Source organism: Sapajus apella, unplaced genomic scaffold (genome assembly GCF_009761245.1).
Source record: "Sapajus apella isolate SASKATOON/1434 unplaced genomic scaffold, GSC_monkey_1.0 scaffold10, whole genome shotgun sequence".
Lineage (NCBI taxonomy): Eukaryota > Metazoa > Chordata > Mammalia > Primates > Cebidae > Sapajus > Sapajus apella.
The window spans coordinates 26,342,603-26,358,407 of NW_022436950.1; the positions used below are offsets into that span (position 1 = coordinate 26,342,603).

General features: G+C 35.0%; 1 protein-coding gene across 18 annotated transcripts in view; it reads left to right on the top strand.

Moving 5' to 3' along the window:
* Positions 1–15,805, top strand: part of IKZF2 (IKAROS family zinc finger 2) — a 161,818-nt gene that overhangs the window by 14,187 nt on the left and 131,826 nt on the right. The window contains exon 1 of one of the 18 annotated variants that reach the window (XM_032278332.1): positions 3,973–4,815. The exons of the other annotated variants lie outside the window; for them this stretch is intronic. The gene's annotated coding sequence lies outside the window, so the exon portion shown is untranslated. Of the gene's footprint in view, positions 1–3,972; positions 4,816–15,805 lie in introns of those variants that run through there. 18 annotated transcript variants of the gene reach the window in all.

Consider the following 15,805-nt stretch of genomic DNA (forward strand, 5'->3'; position numbering starts at 1 on the left):
CTACGTTACTCTGTTTCAGTTGAATTAACAGTGAGAATTTCTGGATGAGTTCTAAAGGGGCATAATTTCTTCTATAGGTATATAAAACATTTCTGCTATGGCCATTTTCATAAATATCCTTGTTTTGTTGTTTAAAAATATACATTTTAACAAGTAATATTTACGTGTGGAAATATCTTAGAAGTCTTCTAATCAGACTTATGCCAATATGCTTAATGTTCAGATGGTCTGAGTAGATCACTTTATTTTCAATACGTCTGTTACTTTTTAGACTGAAAAGTGGGATTTCTATAGTTTTTAGGGCTGAGGATGTATGTTTAATTCCTGATTATAAAAGATCTGTCTATTTCTATTAGAAATGCTTGATCAGGCCGGGTGTAGTGGCTCACACGTGTCATCCAAGCCCTTTGGAGGCTAAGGCGCACGGATCACCTGAGGTCGGGAGTTCAAGACCAGCCTGACCAACATGGTGAAACCCCATCTTTTAAAAAAAAATAATAAAATTAAAAAAAAGAAAAAAAAGAAATTCTTGATCAGATCACCCATGTATTATCCAAAGCTTGAAAATTGAGCTATTTAATAATTTTTAGGTACTAAAAATAGGCAGTACCTAATCATTTCTGTGTACTGCTTTAAAATGACTAACACCTTAAAAACATTGACTTGAATGTAGCATTTGGAAATATAAAATGACTTATATTATTACATTTTTGAAAATGATTTGAAGGCAGCAATAGATTGTGTCTGGACATAACTGAGAACTATAAAAAGAAATATGAGATTTTATGTGAGTCTGCTGTTTTTAAGTTCTCAAAGCGTGAATTTACAAACTACCATCTGTCTGAATTATGACACATTAATGACCTAATGATAGTTTTAGATTTAATTTTTTTGGAAACAAAAACAAAAAAACATCCCCATACCTCAACAAAACACGATTTAAAATAAATTATTTTTGCATAAATTATGACAATTGCTGTTTGCATGAATTTTGGGGGCATACATTTGAATATTTTTAGTTGGTCTTACATTTTGAGTACAATACCTGTAACAAATTTGAAAAGATATTTTTTAGCCAGACGAGCTACAGTTACTAGACAATTGATTTCATGCAACTCTGTATATGTGATAATGCCATTTATGTTTTTAAAGCATACGTGTGCATGTGTATGTGTATGCATGTGTATGTGTGAAAGCAAAGAATAAGGGCGAGAAGGAAATGTCAAAACTTGATATAGTTTACTTTGGGTATGGGAGGGTAAACAGGATGTTTTATATTTTATTCTAAGTAGTTCTACAATCTTTAGATCTCTTACAAAAAATAAATTCATATATTATTTGCGTAATTTAAAGAAAAGACAAATGAATTCAGTCAACTTTTTTTCTAAAAGTAAGTGTGGAGCCAGAAAGCTGATAGTAGCTCTGATTACATTGGTTTAACTTTGAAATTTCAATGAAATTATAGACTTATAAAAAGGAGCAGCTATCATCAATGATAAATACTGTAATCAGGGGTATTTTCATATACAAATGCTATCTTCAGATTTATTGAATATTATCTTATAGATTTAGTCAAAATATAAGGTTTTTTCTTTTAACCAATTTTCCTCTCCTCTCCTCCCCTCCTCCCCTCCTCCCCTCCCCGTCTTCCCCTCCCCCTTCCCCTTCCCCTCCCCTACCCCCTCCCTTCCCCTATCCCCCTCCCCCCCCCCCCCCCCTCCCCTCCCCACCCCTCTCCCCTTTGCTTTCCTTTTTCTTTTTCCTTTCAATTTTCTTTCCTGAGATGGGGTCTTGTTCTGTTGTCCAGGCTGGAGTGCAGTGTCACAATTACAGCTTAGTGCAGCCTGAAACTCCTGGGCTCAAGCAATCTTCTCAAATATCTGGTGCTACAGGTGCATGCCACCATGCCCAGCTAATTTTTAAAAGTTTTTTTAGAGTCAGGTTCTCACTATCTCACTATGTTGTCCAGGCTGGACACTATGTTGTCTTGAACTCCTGGCCTCAAGTGATCCTCCCACCTTAGCCTCCTGAGTAGCTGAGTTTACAGGTGTGAGCTGTCACACTTGGCTAGGATATTTCCTTAGTTGCTATATACAGTGGAATTTCCAAATAATATTATATACTCTGAATTGTTTTATGAGTAATATTCATTCATAGCATGAAATGGTATACACTAAATAATGGACATATAATTAAAATGACATATCAAAAGTAAGGAGACATTGTAGCATCTGATGGCAAAACAAATCTGAGTAGAATGAGTTAAAACATAGATTTTCAATTCTATCTTGTACATAACAAACAAGTTTACTTTTAAAAAACAGCCTTACTCTCTTTTTCATATTCATCAGTTTAAAATTCCATTGAATGTTGCTAATTTTTTTACATTAAAATTATTAAAGAGAAACTATTTTTAGCAAGACAACTGGTATGTTGCTAATGGAAGTAGGACCTGTGAAAATAAGTTAAGGCCTATGAAAAGAAAGAGCAGAGCTGTGAAGTATAGAGAGCATAGAAGAAAGCTGAATCAGGAAGAAAGAAAGAATAAAAATAACAGATTCAGAAGTGGAGGACAAGCCACAGACTCTACGTGAGTTAGTAGATCTGCTGGAGGGAACAATAGAGCAAATGAAAAATAGGATCTTTTCCTCCCTTTTTTCTTTCTTCACAAAAAAATAAAGAAAGAAAAATCAGAATTTATAAGTGAATTAAGGAAGCTTCCTGCTTAAGTGATGAGGAATGTGGCATAAGATTAGAATGGTTTCTGGTAGAAGCTAAATGAATAGGTATTTAAATTCAGTAGAAAGAAGCATATTTCTTCAGATATTTGAAAGCCAGGGAGTAGGAGATGGAAGTAGATTGGTAAGAAGAACTGGGGTCCTGAGGGATTGAGTCTAGAACAATTAGCCAATTAAAGCAGGATAAAAGTTAGTGGTACCTAGTTATTAGTTTATATTAGTTATAAACCAGTGCTGTTACCAATAGCCATCTTGGAATATTCTATTGCTTTTATCTTTGGCAAAAATGATTGTGACTATTCGTATTCCTAAATTATCATGAATGCGGTAAACTTTGGTCTTGCCCCTCAGTTGTCTTTTTACTTTACTTCAGTGGGAAGGGAGATTGGAAGGGGGTTAGGGAGACTATAAGGATGCCAGAAGAACTTTCTGTTCCCTCCCACCCCCCATCTTGGGAGGTGGCAATGAAGAAGGAACTAGATATTGAGCAGATGAGATGGGGTTTTGCATCCAGGATTTGTCCTCTGATCTGTTTTTTTTTCCATTTTCCTCTTGAAGTGTCTAAGACACAGGCATTGAGGGTTTCAGAAGACTATCTTGAGATCAAACTCTGTTAGAGATTTAGAATGCCCAGGTTGGCTTTTACCCATTGAGACATTGTTAAAAAATTAATCTGTGTTAATATTGTAGTAAAAATTTATCAGTTGTGAGATGAAGTTTATATGTGTAGTATTGCTGAAGAAAAGGTAACTAAGCCAATCAATAATAATAATAAAAAGATCAGGGTATAAGTTTAACTTGCTTAAAAAAACAAATTTTAAGTCTATTAAATGCCATTTTATTTGTAAGGTACTTTTTTCAAACAGCTTTGACATCAAGCATAGAATGTACTGATCAAAACTTGAGCTTAATATTTATGCAACCAGTGTCAGACGAATCTACTCTTTTTGGTAGTATTTAGCATTTTATTACTGGGAAATAATAAACATATTTGTTTTTATTTTTATTTTTTATTTTTTTGAGATGGAGCCTTACTTTGCCACCCAGGCTGGAGTGTAGTGGCGCGATCTCGGCTCACTGCAACCTCCGCCTCCTGAGTAGCTGGGATTACAGGCATCTGCCACCATGCCCGGCTAATTTTAGAATTTTTAGTAGAGATGGGGTTTCACCATGTTGGTCAGGCTGGTCTTGAACTTCTGACCTCAAGTGATCCACCCACCTAGCCCTCCCAAAGTATTGGGATCACAGGCCTGACCCATCGTGCCCGGCCAATAAACATGATTTTAAAAATTATAGAACTGAGCAAATTTTCCTATTTCTCTCCCTCTGTGGTATATAAAGAAATGGGACCTAATACATGTCAAATGTGTGGCCCCTAGACAGATATTTCATCTCTTGGAATCTCAGCTTTATTTGTAAAAAGGGGGTATTGTTCTCTGTCAGAGAAGTGGTAAGCATTAGAGGTAGTATAGGTATAGCTTCCAGAACATTGACTGACCCATGGTAAGTTAACCAGAATGATAGCTACTATTTTATTGTTAGATAAAAAGAATATGAGAAAAAATTTGAATTACATAATAACTAAGAAACAGATCCCACAAACATATATCAAATAGTCTTCTAGGAAAGACATGCTTTTAGTCTGCTTTTAATCAACAATAATTTCAAAAATTAGTCCAAAGCATTGCCTGGAACATAACATATCTGGATCACTTACTGAGTATTTCTGCTTTTCATCTGTTTGAGTGCTGTTAGGTAGACAGACTCAGAATTTTTGTTTGAAAAGAAATGTGTATGCAGATATAAGGCAATTATTAATTCTGTTGTATTCAAATCAATTACTGAAGAAATGAAAGTAAAATTACCTAATTAAAGTGAATCACACATAAACCTACTCTGTTTGGGAGGGGTATAATTGAAATGGTAATTAAGTGGTAGTAATGCATTTCATTTGAGGATGGCAATTCAGAAGATGTGCTCGCTGGCAGGTCTTGGCTGCATGGTGTACCTTCCTAGGTGACCTTTTCCAGAGCGAGTTTTTAGGATGGACTTATTTACTTGTACACTAAATGTGTAGGTGAGTGAATTCCCAGTATAGCTCTGAAATTTTATAAATTTCCATACTTATGGTGCTATATGTGTTATATTAAATTCATGTCTCTGTTGCCTATCTGGAATTCCCAGAACCATATATCAGACCCCAGCAGTATTCCTTTTTTTCCTCTTGTGTAGAATCAAGGAGAAAACAGAATATTCAGTTTAAAAGGATTTCACATGAGAGTACACACACACAGACATTTTCGTGAGTGAGGTTTCACCTTTTTCAGGTCAGAGTTACTATTATCATAGGGACATGACAGTCTGTTCCTAATTCCAAATAATCTTTTTTTATCCAAGAGTCCCTTCTCTAAAAGTTTGGATGCCTTTATCACTTCCTATCCTGTTTTATCATTACTTAATTAGTCAAGTACATCTTATCTACCCTGTGCCACTGGAAACTCCTTGAGGTCAGGGAAAATGACTTTGTAATCTCTGCAGCCTGAGGGTAGCAAACAGAACATGACTTTTAGCACCTAACAGACTGGGATTATATCTTGCCTGTGCTGTGTTTTAGTTTCTGTGACCTTATTTGTAAAATAGGGAAAGTTAGTGCTTGTCTCTTGGAGTTATGAGGGTTAATAAACTTAGTAAAGGTTTTTATCACAGTGCCTAATACATTTTAAGAAATAATTTAAGAAATATTCATTTATCTTTTCCACAGAAGCTAGCAGAGTGCCTTATACATCATAGTCTCAAGAAGATTGGCTGTTTATTTTAAAATATATTATGAGTTAATATCACTATGTGTTGGTTATCTGATTGACTGAATGCATTAGAGACATCTCTCAGTTATTCCAGACATTATTATGCAGATTAACCCCACAGGTTACTTCATTTATGCTCTCTGTGTTGAGGATACTAGAGACTAAATTACCCAGCTAGTCTTTCTCAGAAGGCAGTTTTAAAATAGATGCTCTTAGCCGGGCGCGGTGGCTCACGCCTGTAATCCTAGCACTTTGGGAGGCCAAGGCGGGTGGATCACGAGGTCAAGAGATTAAGACCATCCTGGTCAACATGGTGAAACCCCATCTCCACTAAAAATACAAAAAATTAGCTAGGCATGGTGGCGCGTGCCTGTAATCTCAGCTACTCAAGAGGCTGAGGCAGGAGAATTGCCTGAACCCAGTAGGCGGAGGTTGCGGTGAGCCGAGATTGCGCCGAGCCGAGATTGCGCCATTGCACTCCAGCCTGGGTAACAAGAGCGAAACTCCGTCTCAAAAAAATAAATAAATAAAATAAAATAAATGCTCTAACATTGGCTGTAGCTTAGACAAGTTTTTCCTCTCAACACTCATTCAAGCAGAATACTACATTGGACTAAAAGCTTCAAGTACTTGGCTTCACATGGCTTCAAAATTTACTTTTTTAGCCAGTGTCACTCTAGAATTTAGAGATGGCTTTTATAAAACACTTTAAGGGACACTTAGAGAATCTTGAAATGTATATACAAACAGGTCGGAGATATTATTGGAAAATCTTAAAGATTACAATTTAAAAGTGATTGTTACTATTATTATTTTGAGTAATGAATGTTTCTAATCTCCGTGATCCAAATCTTTCAAGTCATAAATCAGTTATTTAGTAGATATACATTAAAATAGCATGTAATACTAATGTTGTTTTTAAAAAACTTTTACCCAGTAGCTAAATTCCAAGGATCATTTAGAAACCTGCGAATCAAATGGCTCTTTCTTGAAACTGTTAAAACAGTTCTGTTTATGCCAGATTGTGAGCCATAACTCCATTTTCTTAGAGCAGTTGTGATAATTATCATATTTGTCTATGATTATTGTAACAGTACCTGGGTTTGTATACACAAATTTTACAAAAGATATTTCCCCCAGTTTTATCCCAACATTTACATTCTCCCTCAGTTTAATTCTTACTCAAAATATTTGCTTAAATATGTCCAAGCAAGTTGTTAGATGAGCAATCATTATCTAGTTTTACAAGCATTTGTTTGTAATCATTCCGATAGCTGCAAGAAATAAGGCAGTGTATTTAATAGCTTGAAGAATACCATGTATTCTATTTGTTTACATTGTAACAGATCATCTTCTTAAGAAGCAGTCTTTTATTGTTTCCCTTTCACTGTTTTTTTTTTTCTTTAAGGTTACAACAAAATTTTATGTTATTTGGAAGCTCATGAAATATAATTTGTTTGGCATATGGTTCTGTGAATTAAGCCCATAATATCTAACTGGCATATATAGGAAAGCAATGTACTTAATCCTAACTGAACTGAAAAGTCAAGCTTGTATCTATATATTTTTAGTAACAATTTAATGATAATCAAGTCATATGCATTTGTGTGCCAAAAAGAACTGTTTGTGGTAATCAATCTGTAATTTTCTGTTTGACAGTTTTTTCTTTGAATTACTGTAAAACACTTTCAGCTACTAGCAAGATTATTTTAAATCACAATTAAAATTGATTTTTTCCTACTTGGGTGGGTCTTAAGGATGATGGGGAACTTCATTGCTTTGCCAAATGCTTCCTTCTCAAGTGTGAAGTTTATGGATATTTTGGATCTTACTGTGTTTTCAGGATCACGTCTCTAGGTGGGCACAGCTTTGATGATTGATGTCTATTAATTGTGTTTTTCAGTTTATAACAAAGCATTTATTGCTCTAAAATGCTCTCATGCTTTGGTGTTTTTACTTGTTTCCTGCCTGTGAGAGACCCTAGCTTAGTGATTAAGTATTTGTTTCTGAATTTCTGTTTTTACCAAGTGTTTTTATTTTCCAGATTACTGGCTATTGAGCTAACGGAAGTGACTCAGTTAGAGGACATCAGAAAACTAGAAACTTTTGATAGAACAGTAAGATCTAGTGTCCCTGTCTAAAGAGAAGAAATAGAGAAGGCATGGCTTCATTAGAAGGGCTATAATCAATAGCTGCCAGTTACTCAGTGAGCAGAAAACATCTGGTACTCACCTTGATATGTCTGCAGCCCATATATCTCTATCTACAGGTCCTCTTCTCTCTTTCTCAGTTTATTTCTTTAGGTACTGTAGATGCTTTGATGACTTTCAACTCTGCATCTAGCACTGTTTCTTTCCTCAAAGGAAATCCCATATCCAGTCTATCAGAAACCCTTGGCTCGGCTTCTAAAATACATCCTGAATTTAAACAATTCTCACCAGGCCCACTACTGTAACTTCAGTCTATTATCATTTCCTAGTACCTTAAGCCTAAAATGTGGCAACAGTTTAACAGGTCTTCCTGCCTCCGTTCTTGCTTCTCTACAGTTTGTTTCCCACACAATAGACAGAGCTGGACTTTCTAAAACCCAAATCAGATTATAACAATTCATTGCTTTAAACACAAAAGCTTTCTACTCAAACTAGAATACAACTAAAATTCCTTTCCAAAGTCTGTAAGGTCCTAAAGGCTGTGGCCCTGCCTTCATCTTTGACTTCGTCTTCCTCTATTCTTTCCTTGTTCACTGAACTTTTAATACCTCCTCCCTTTTTCTTTTCCTGGACATGGCAAGTTCATTCCTGTATAAGGACCTTTGTACTTGCTGTTTCTTTTGTTTGGGACACCTTTTCTTCCTAGTTTTGCATGAAAGCCTCCTTCTTTTCTTATTTCAATTTAACTGTCACTTTCTTGGCAAGGCTTTGCCTGAGCATCCTAGATAAATAAGCCCCTCTCCAGGCATTCTGTGACATATCCTGTTTTATTTTCTTTATTATACTTAATAGTATCTGAAATTATTCAGTTTATGTATTTATCTCTTCCCCCAACACACACTTGAGGAACATTTGGCTTGTTCATTCATATAGTAGGGCTAGGAATGTAGTAGACAATAAATGTGGAGTCACAGATGAACTGACTTTTCCTTTTCCTTCCATAAATAGAATTCTCTGCGTGTGTCTATAAAGCAAACAAAGTATTTTATACTATAGTGTTCATTCTAAACCCTCTATTTTAGAAGTCTGTTCTTTGAGGCAAAAATCACATGGGGAGAGAGTAGTATAACCATTAAAAAACTTATCTTGGCTGGGTGCTGTGGTTTACACCTGTAATCCCAGCACTTTGGGAGGCTGAGGCAGTTGGATCACTTGAGGTAAGGAATTCGAAGCCAGCCTGGCCAAAATGGTAAAACCCATCTTACTAAAAAAAAAAAGAAAAAAAAATTAGTGGAGCGTGGTGGTCTGCGCCTATAATCCCGGCTACTCTGGAGGCTACGGCAGGAAAATAAGTTGAACCCAAGAGGCAGAGGTTGCAGTGAGCTGAGATTGTGCCACTGAACTCTAGACTCTGTCTCAAAAAAAAAAAAAAAAATTCAAAAAACAAAAAAAAACTCTTCTGGCTCTTGGCTTGGTGTTCCCTGCTTTACATGATAACACTCTTATGCTTTGGGTTGAGGCCCTGTAGAAGTAGTTAAGAGTACTGACTTCCAAATTATATAGACCTGATTTGAAGTCCTGGCTATGCACCCTACTTTTGGGTTAAGCCATAAGAGATTACTGATACTCCATTGTTTTTCAGCCTAATAGCTGTGTGACCTTAGGAGTGTTCCTTAGATTTCCTAAATTTAGTTCCTTCAACTGTAAAATGGTATAATAATTTCTGCCATAAGGTTTGAAGAAATAAATGCAACAATTACGTTGAGCAATTAGCTCATTTTCTGACACATTTGCTCTTGTTGTTTATAGACTACAAATATTTGTATATAACTTTTTAATATTTATTAGATAAGGCTTCTAGGGTTTGAAAATTAACAAATACCAAACCCATTCCAAAGTTACCAGTTGCAGTCTGGAAAATACATTTATTTTTTTTGCATTGATTATCCTAAGATTTAGAATATCCTTTTTTATTAAACAGACAAAACAAGTTTTCATCCTTGCATTTCACTATTTCACAAATCTCTTGTGGTATTTCATAAATCTGTTTTATTTCATAATGGTAACTTTATTTAGCTTTTTCTATTTGCTTTTATATTATACTTAATAGTATTTTAATTATTATGGTTGATTATCATGGTAAGTTAATAGCCTCTTAGGAAGGGGAATGCTTTATTAAAACAATCAAATCTCATTTCTTTAGTTCCTAGGATATTTTGGAAATACATATATTCTTAAGTTAGTTAATTGGGTGGAAAAATTGCATGTTATCATTCTTTAGAAAAGAATGTTGATGTATATAACCAAATATTTTGATGATAGATTAGGACCTAAAGAGAAAATGAAAACAAGTGTGTTATTGATTTCAAATTACTTTTATTTGGGTTAGATTAGCTGTCTTTATGCTAGGACTATCTGTGTGTAATATAGATCAAATAAGGTGTTCAGAATGGGATTAACTATCTGGAAGGAGGTGTTGTTATCTACACTACTGCAGCTGGAAAACATGACAATTACAAACTTAATTGATTAATATTGTATCACATTATTATTCAATGATTAAGGACTGCCAGGTGAAACTGAAATAATGGGGTTTATTTTTTGGAAAATAGTGTCTTAGTTATGTTGGTATTCCACTGGATATTTAGTAAAAATGCTATTTACTGAGAACACCCTTAGGGTTTAGAAAGAGACCTATGTAGCTTGATATTTATAGAGAATCTGGTGCAGATTTGGGAGGACATTTGATATTAGGATGTAAAGTCAGAACAGCAACTTGACCTCAACTAATGTACTGTTTGCCCTTGACCCCTTCTCCACAACCTGCTACTAATGAAAGGTCTTTGATAATTGTAACTGCCTTATACCCATTTTACTTACAGTTTTCATAGCTAATGAATAATAAGAAAAGTCCAGGAGGACCTGATTGTTTATCTCTCTAATAGCAATTTACAGATGGTGTATGCTGTGGCTGTTTACAACCTATATCCTATAATAGCATTTGATGTAAGTAGCTGCTCACCATTCTGTATTGTGGTTGGAGCTGGAGAAATAAAAAATTGGTCATTTCCCGGCAGATAGCAGTAAGTTTCAATTCAGTCAGAATACTGTATGGGCTGTGATAGGTTTATAATTATTACCCAAAGATTGATGGTTTTTTTGGTGAGTGTATATTTGTGCAGCAGTAATCCATTAAGAAATCAATAATCATTCCATTCTGATGTGTAGTTCCTATTCAGTGTTATAAATGTGTACCATGAGCTGAAACCAATGTGTTTTGCTTTGTTTTTCGAAATTGTAGTTGACAGTATTGGAAATGAGGAAATTATTATGATATTTTTTCTTCAATCAAATTTCTTTTTCTTTGTATTCCCTTGTACCATATGACATACCTATTGAAAGTCTGCATATTTTCTTTTAAAAATTTTATTTAGAACTATTTCTAATGTTTCGGTCTCCTTTTCACCATCATTTATTTAGTTGTTTAATAATTACAAATTATTTATAAGCTTAAAGTACTTCAGTGTTCCTTTCTCTAATCTGGAGGTGATTTATTACCAACTCTATATGGTCAGGAAAGTAGAAAATTCTTCCCTTTTAAAATACATTTTTAACATTAAAATTATAATCTCACAAAAAACAAATTTAATGTTTATTTATTACTGGTACCTGCTAGGATGTCATTGTAGGAAGCTAGCATTAAGGCACCATTGACCCTAGTCTCAAAGGAGCTTAGATTTTAGACAAAGAAAGGCAGAAATCAACACATGTAACATAAGGATGTGAAGAAATGGGAAAAATGGTAGGGGAAATGTCAACCCTGAAACCATCCATTACGTAAGTTCTGAACTGGAACTTCAGTGTTATGGCATGATAGTGCTAGGGATGACGGGGTGTGGGTGGTAAACTTCATCCCACAGGGGATGTGGCATTACAAAATTCTGACATAGTCTGGGGCTAAAGAGCAGTCTAAATAGAGATTCTAAATAAAAATGGTATAGGAACATAGTATAAAGTTAAAACAGTAGAGAAAGATATAAAATGGAAAGTAAAAGCTCCACTACTCAAGTAACTCTAGTCCTCGGTTTCTTGTGCTACCAATTCCTTAATTATCCTTCCATAATTTTTTGGTATATACTAACACAATCATGCCTACATATTTTGTTTCCCTTCCTATTAATAATACAAACATAATTGCATGGTACATACTTGCCCTATGACTCAGTTTTTCATTTAGATTTTTTTTTTTAACACCAACACTGTTCTTGGCTGCATATAATTCCTTAATACACTGATGATACACAGTGATTTAATTTATTCCTCATTCACTGTTGGATATTTAGGTGGTTTCTACGTTTTTGTAGACATTGTTTCATTGCTATTCTTGTTCATTCATTTACTTTCCTTACGTCCTGAGGATAACTTTAGCTAATCAGATTTGCTATGTCAAGAAGTCTGTGCAATGAATATTTAATAGATAAAGTATGGACAAATTGCCCTTTGGAAAGTTTACCAGTTTATACTACAACTAGTAATATGTGAGTGTCTATTTTGTCACCTTGACAACAATGCATTTTATCCATTTTGGTTAATCTGAATGGGGGAAGATGGTATCTAGGTATATTTGACATTTCTTAGTTACTATTTTTGTAAACTTAACTTCAAATGTTTGTTGGTTAGAAATTGTGGGTTTAATTTTGTTCCTGAAGAATATTTCTGCTTCAGTGTCTGGGAGAAATTATAATTAAAAACTCTATTAGGAACTAGAGAAAGGGGGAAAAAAGATTTTATTCGTGATTTATGATTTGAGGCATATTTATTAAAGGATAATGGGAGGGAATCGATCATTTGATGTTAAGTAGATACTTTCAAATGTTATACACTCTGAAACAGGAGATGTGGCTTTTATTTCTGTATCTGCTTTAATTTGACTAGTTACCTTGGTAAATCACATAAGAAACTCTTCCAAGGCATTTAGCGTAGCACTTCAATGAAGTTCAGAGATTAATGAAATCTGAATTGTTATATCGAGAAAACTTGCCATCCATATAGCCATTCTATTAGGGTAAAAGAGTGTGTATCTAATAAGAAGTAGTAAACAAAGATTACAGAAAGAAAAATAAGACTTTACTTAAAAATTATACAATTAATTACATTTAAGTAGCTAGATGAGATATAAGAGAATACACACTTTGTGCAGGATGTAAGGGATAAGGACCCGATTTCTTTCTCTTTCCTATTTCAAAAGTAGTATAGAACTCTGAGTCTGTCAATTGATTAGCAAGTTGAATTCCCTGGAAACATACAGGCAGAGCCTACTCTTAAGAAAAGCTGAAATCTGATACTTTTTTTTTTTTTTTTTGTATACTTGTTCAGGAAACTACCAGGTTTAGACTCACCTTGTGCTTTCTACACATGGGAAACTGAAATACCCTGGAGAGCAGAGAAAGTTCATTGCATGACATATACGTTTGTACATGAAAAAATATGCATCCAAGTGTGTCATGTAGTTTTGTAGCTCCCAGTCTGTCCCAGGAACTGGACGGTTTGCAGACTGTTAAAAAGTATGCTGAAGGTTACCCAAGGACCTGGGTTTGTTCTTCGACCTAAAGGGAATCCTCAGGTAGAAAGCTTGTACCTGTATCCTTTTCCCCCTTCTGGATGGCAGTTTAATGACAGAGCTAATTGATCTTCTTTGCCTTTTGCCTGTAAATCTCATTTTAAAATATCAGGCTTCCAAGTTCTTTTCTGGGGTTGTGTGTTTGTGTGTGTATGTGTATATATGCACATGCACCCATGCCATTCACCTCACTGAAAATAATCCTTGAATCAATTACTTGGAAGTGACCCCAAAGGTCATTTAGAACAACTTCCTAAACAAAGCTAGAATATCCTTGACAGCATGCATGACAGGTGGTCTCTGGGATTTTGCTTGACCGCTTCGAGTGCTAGAGGAAGTTAGTTCACTGTTCCATTGCTGATGAGCTCTAATTCTTAGAAAGTTCTTCCTTATATTGAGCCCTCATCTGCCTGTCTGAAATGTCACTACTTTTTTACTAAGACTCAAACTAAATATCTCACTAGAATTTTAGATGTTTTGTTATGTATTAGTGCATGTAGAGTAGGTTTTTATGTAGGTTTTTAGAGTGTTTTGCATTGACCCTTGTATTTAGAATACTATCATCATTTCTTCTGAGGAATGATATACTAGGTATAGTGCTTAACATATATGTTATGTCTTTTTCCACCTTTGCCCAAACAGCTATAAGTAAACCATGTAAGTATGGTAAATAACAAAACCCTTAATTTATTTTCAGTAACTTGTATCTTATTAATGTTACTTTTTAGCACTTTACTGTTAACTTTTAAGTCTTTTATTTGCCAATTCAAATAAGTTATGGTTAAAATAAAATTTTGTTCTTTGTAAATCACTCGCAAAAAAATAAAATAAAATATTGTACAAAAACTATGCATGCTTTGTAAACAGAAATTCCTTGCTTTATGTTCCCATTTAAATATACAATGTTGGCTGGGCATGATTGCTCACTCTTGTAATCCCAGCACTTTGAGAGGCCGAGGTGGACACATCACCTGAGGTCGGAGTTTGAGACCAGCCTAATCAACATGGAGAAACCCCGTCTCTACTAAAAATACAAAAGATCAGCTGAGTGTGGTGGCTAACACCTGTAATCCCAGCTGCTTGGGAGGCTGAGGCAGGAGAATCGCTTGTACCCGGGAGGTGGAGGTTGTGGTGAGCCGAGATCATGCCATTTCACTCCAACCTGGGCAAAACAAGAATGAAACGCCATCTCAATAAATAAATAAATTAATTAATTAAACAATTTTGACTTTGTGCATAGAAGTTTGAGCAGTTACTATAAAACCTGATGCTTTGAGACTTAAAAGTAGGATATAAAGTGAAGAAGGCTATAGAGAGATATTACAAAACTCAGGTACAGAAAGTGTGATCATCTTTCAGGATTTTACTTTGCTTAGGTTGTGGAAATTTACCACAGTTTTCTAGCTGACATTTCTTAAGAAAGATTCCTAGGTGAAAAAGATAATATGGAGTCTACTGAAAGTGACTGTAGGCATCCACATTTGTTCCTCTCAGGATATTAGCACATTTGAATTAGCTTATGACTTCTGATTTCTCTCTTGCCTGCGTGGCAGTTTTACTGTGCCTTTATTGGATTTACTGTTGTAATTGGATATGGAATAGTGCCGGGAAGCATATATTTCAATATGTGCAACTTAGCAATCTAAATCATTAGGATGGTGACTCACTCACATTTAATAGGGAAATTAGCTGGCTTCTTCTTTGTGTGAACATTTGGGGAGGAGCTGACCCAAGCTGCAGAAATATCAACCAGTGTTCCAGGTCACCTGTGGCAAAACGTAGCCATGTGAAGGATTGGGGTTTCTTTTGATTAGCCAGGCTAGATTTTGTCATTCATTTCTTTGCTTTAGCTTGGAGAATTATCTAAGTGGCAGAATCACTGGCTGAGAAATGATTGGATATAAATTTAAGAGCTATGCTAGCCCTTTTAATTATGTCACTGCAGATTTGGTAAGAGTGTTTCAACAAGGTCACGTAGTACTTTTGTGGTCAGCCATCATGACAAGAGACATTATGAAATTCTTAGGAAAGAATAATCCTTACAACCACTTTATTTTAAAAATAGTCATGTCATAGGGTCTTTTTCTGAAACTTCCTTGAATCATCTGGGATAAATGAAAAAAAAAAAAATAGAGTCCCAGACCTCACCTCAAGTATACTGAATCAAAGTCTTCAAGGGAATAGCCTGTGATTCTGATTCTGATAATTAGGCAAGTTTAGGAAATACTGTCAAATAGTATGTATCCTGGAAATTGGGAAAGAAGATAGTGGTTGCTTCAAGGAGCTAAGATATTACAGCATTTTACCATTAATCACTAAAATGTTCCCTACTTTTCAGAAGAAGGTAGAAGAAAGTGACTGAACTATAGCTTTAGGGTTGAGTGGTAGGCAGGGAGAGCCATAGCTCTGATTTTTTAAAAAAACAAAAAATATAAAGTTGTACACATAGTTTTATTGTAGTTTGTTTTCTCTATCTCTCTTTCTGTCTGTCTG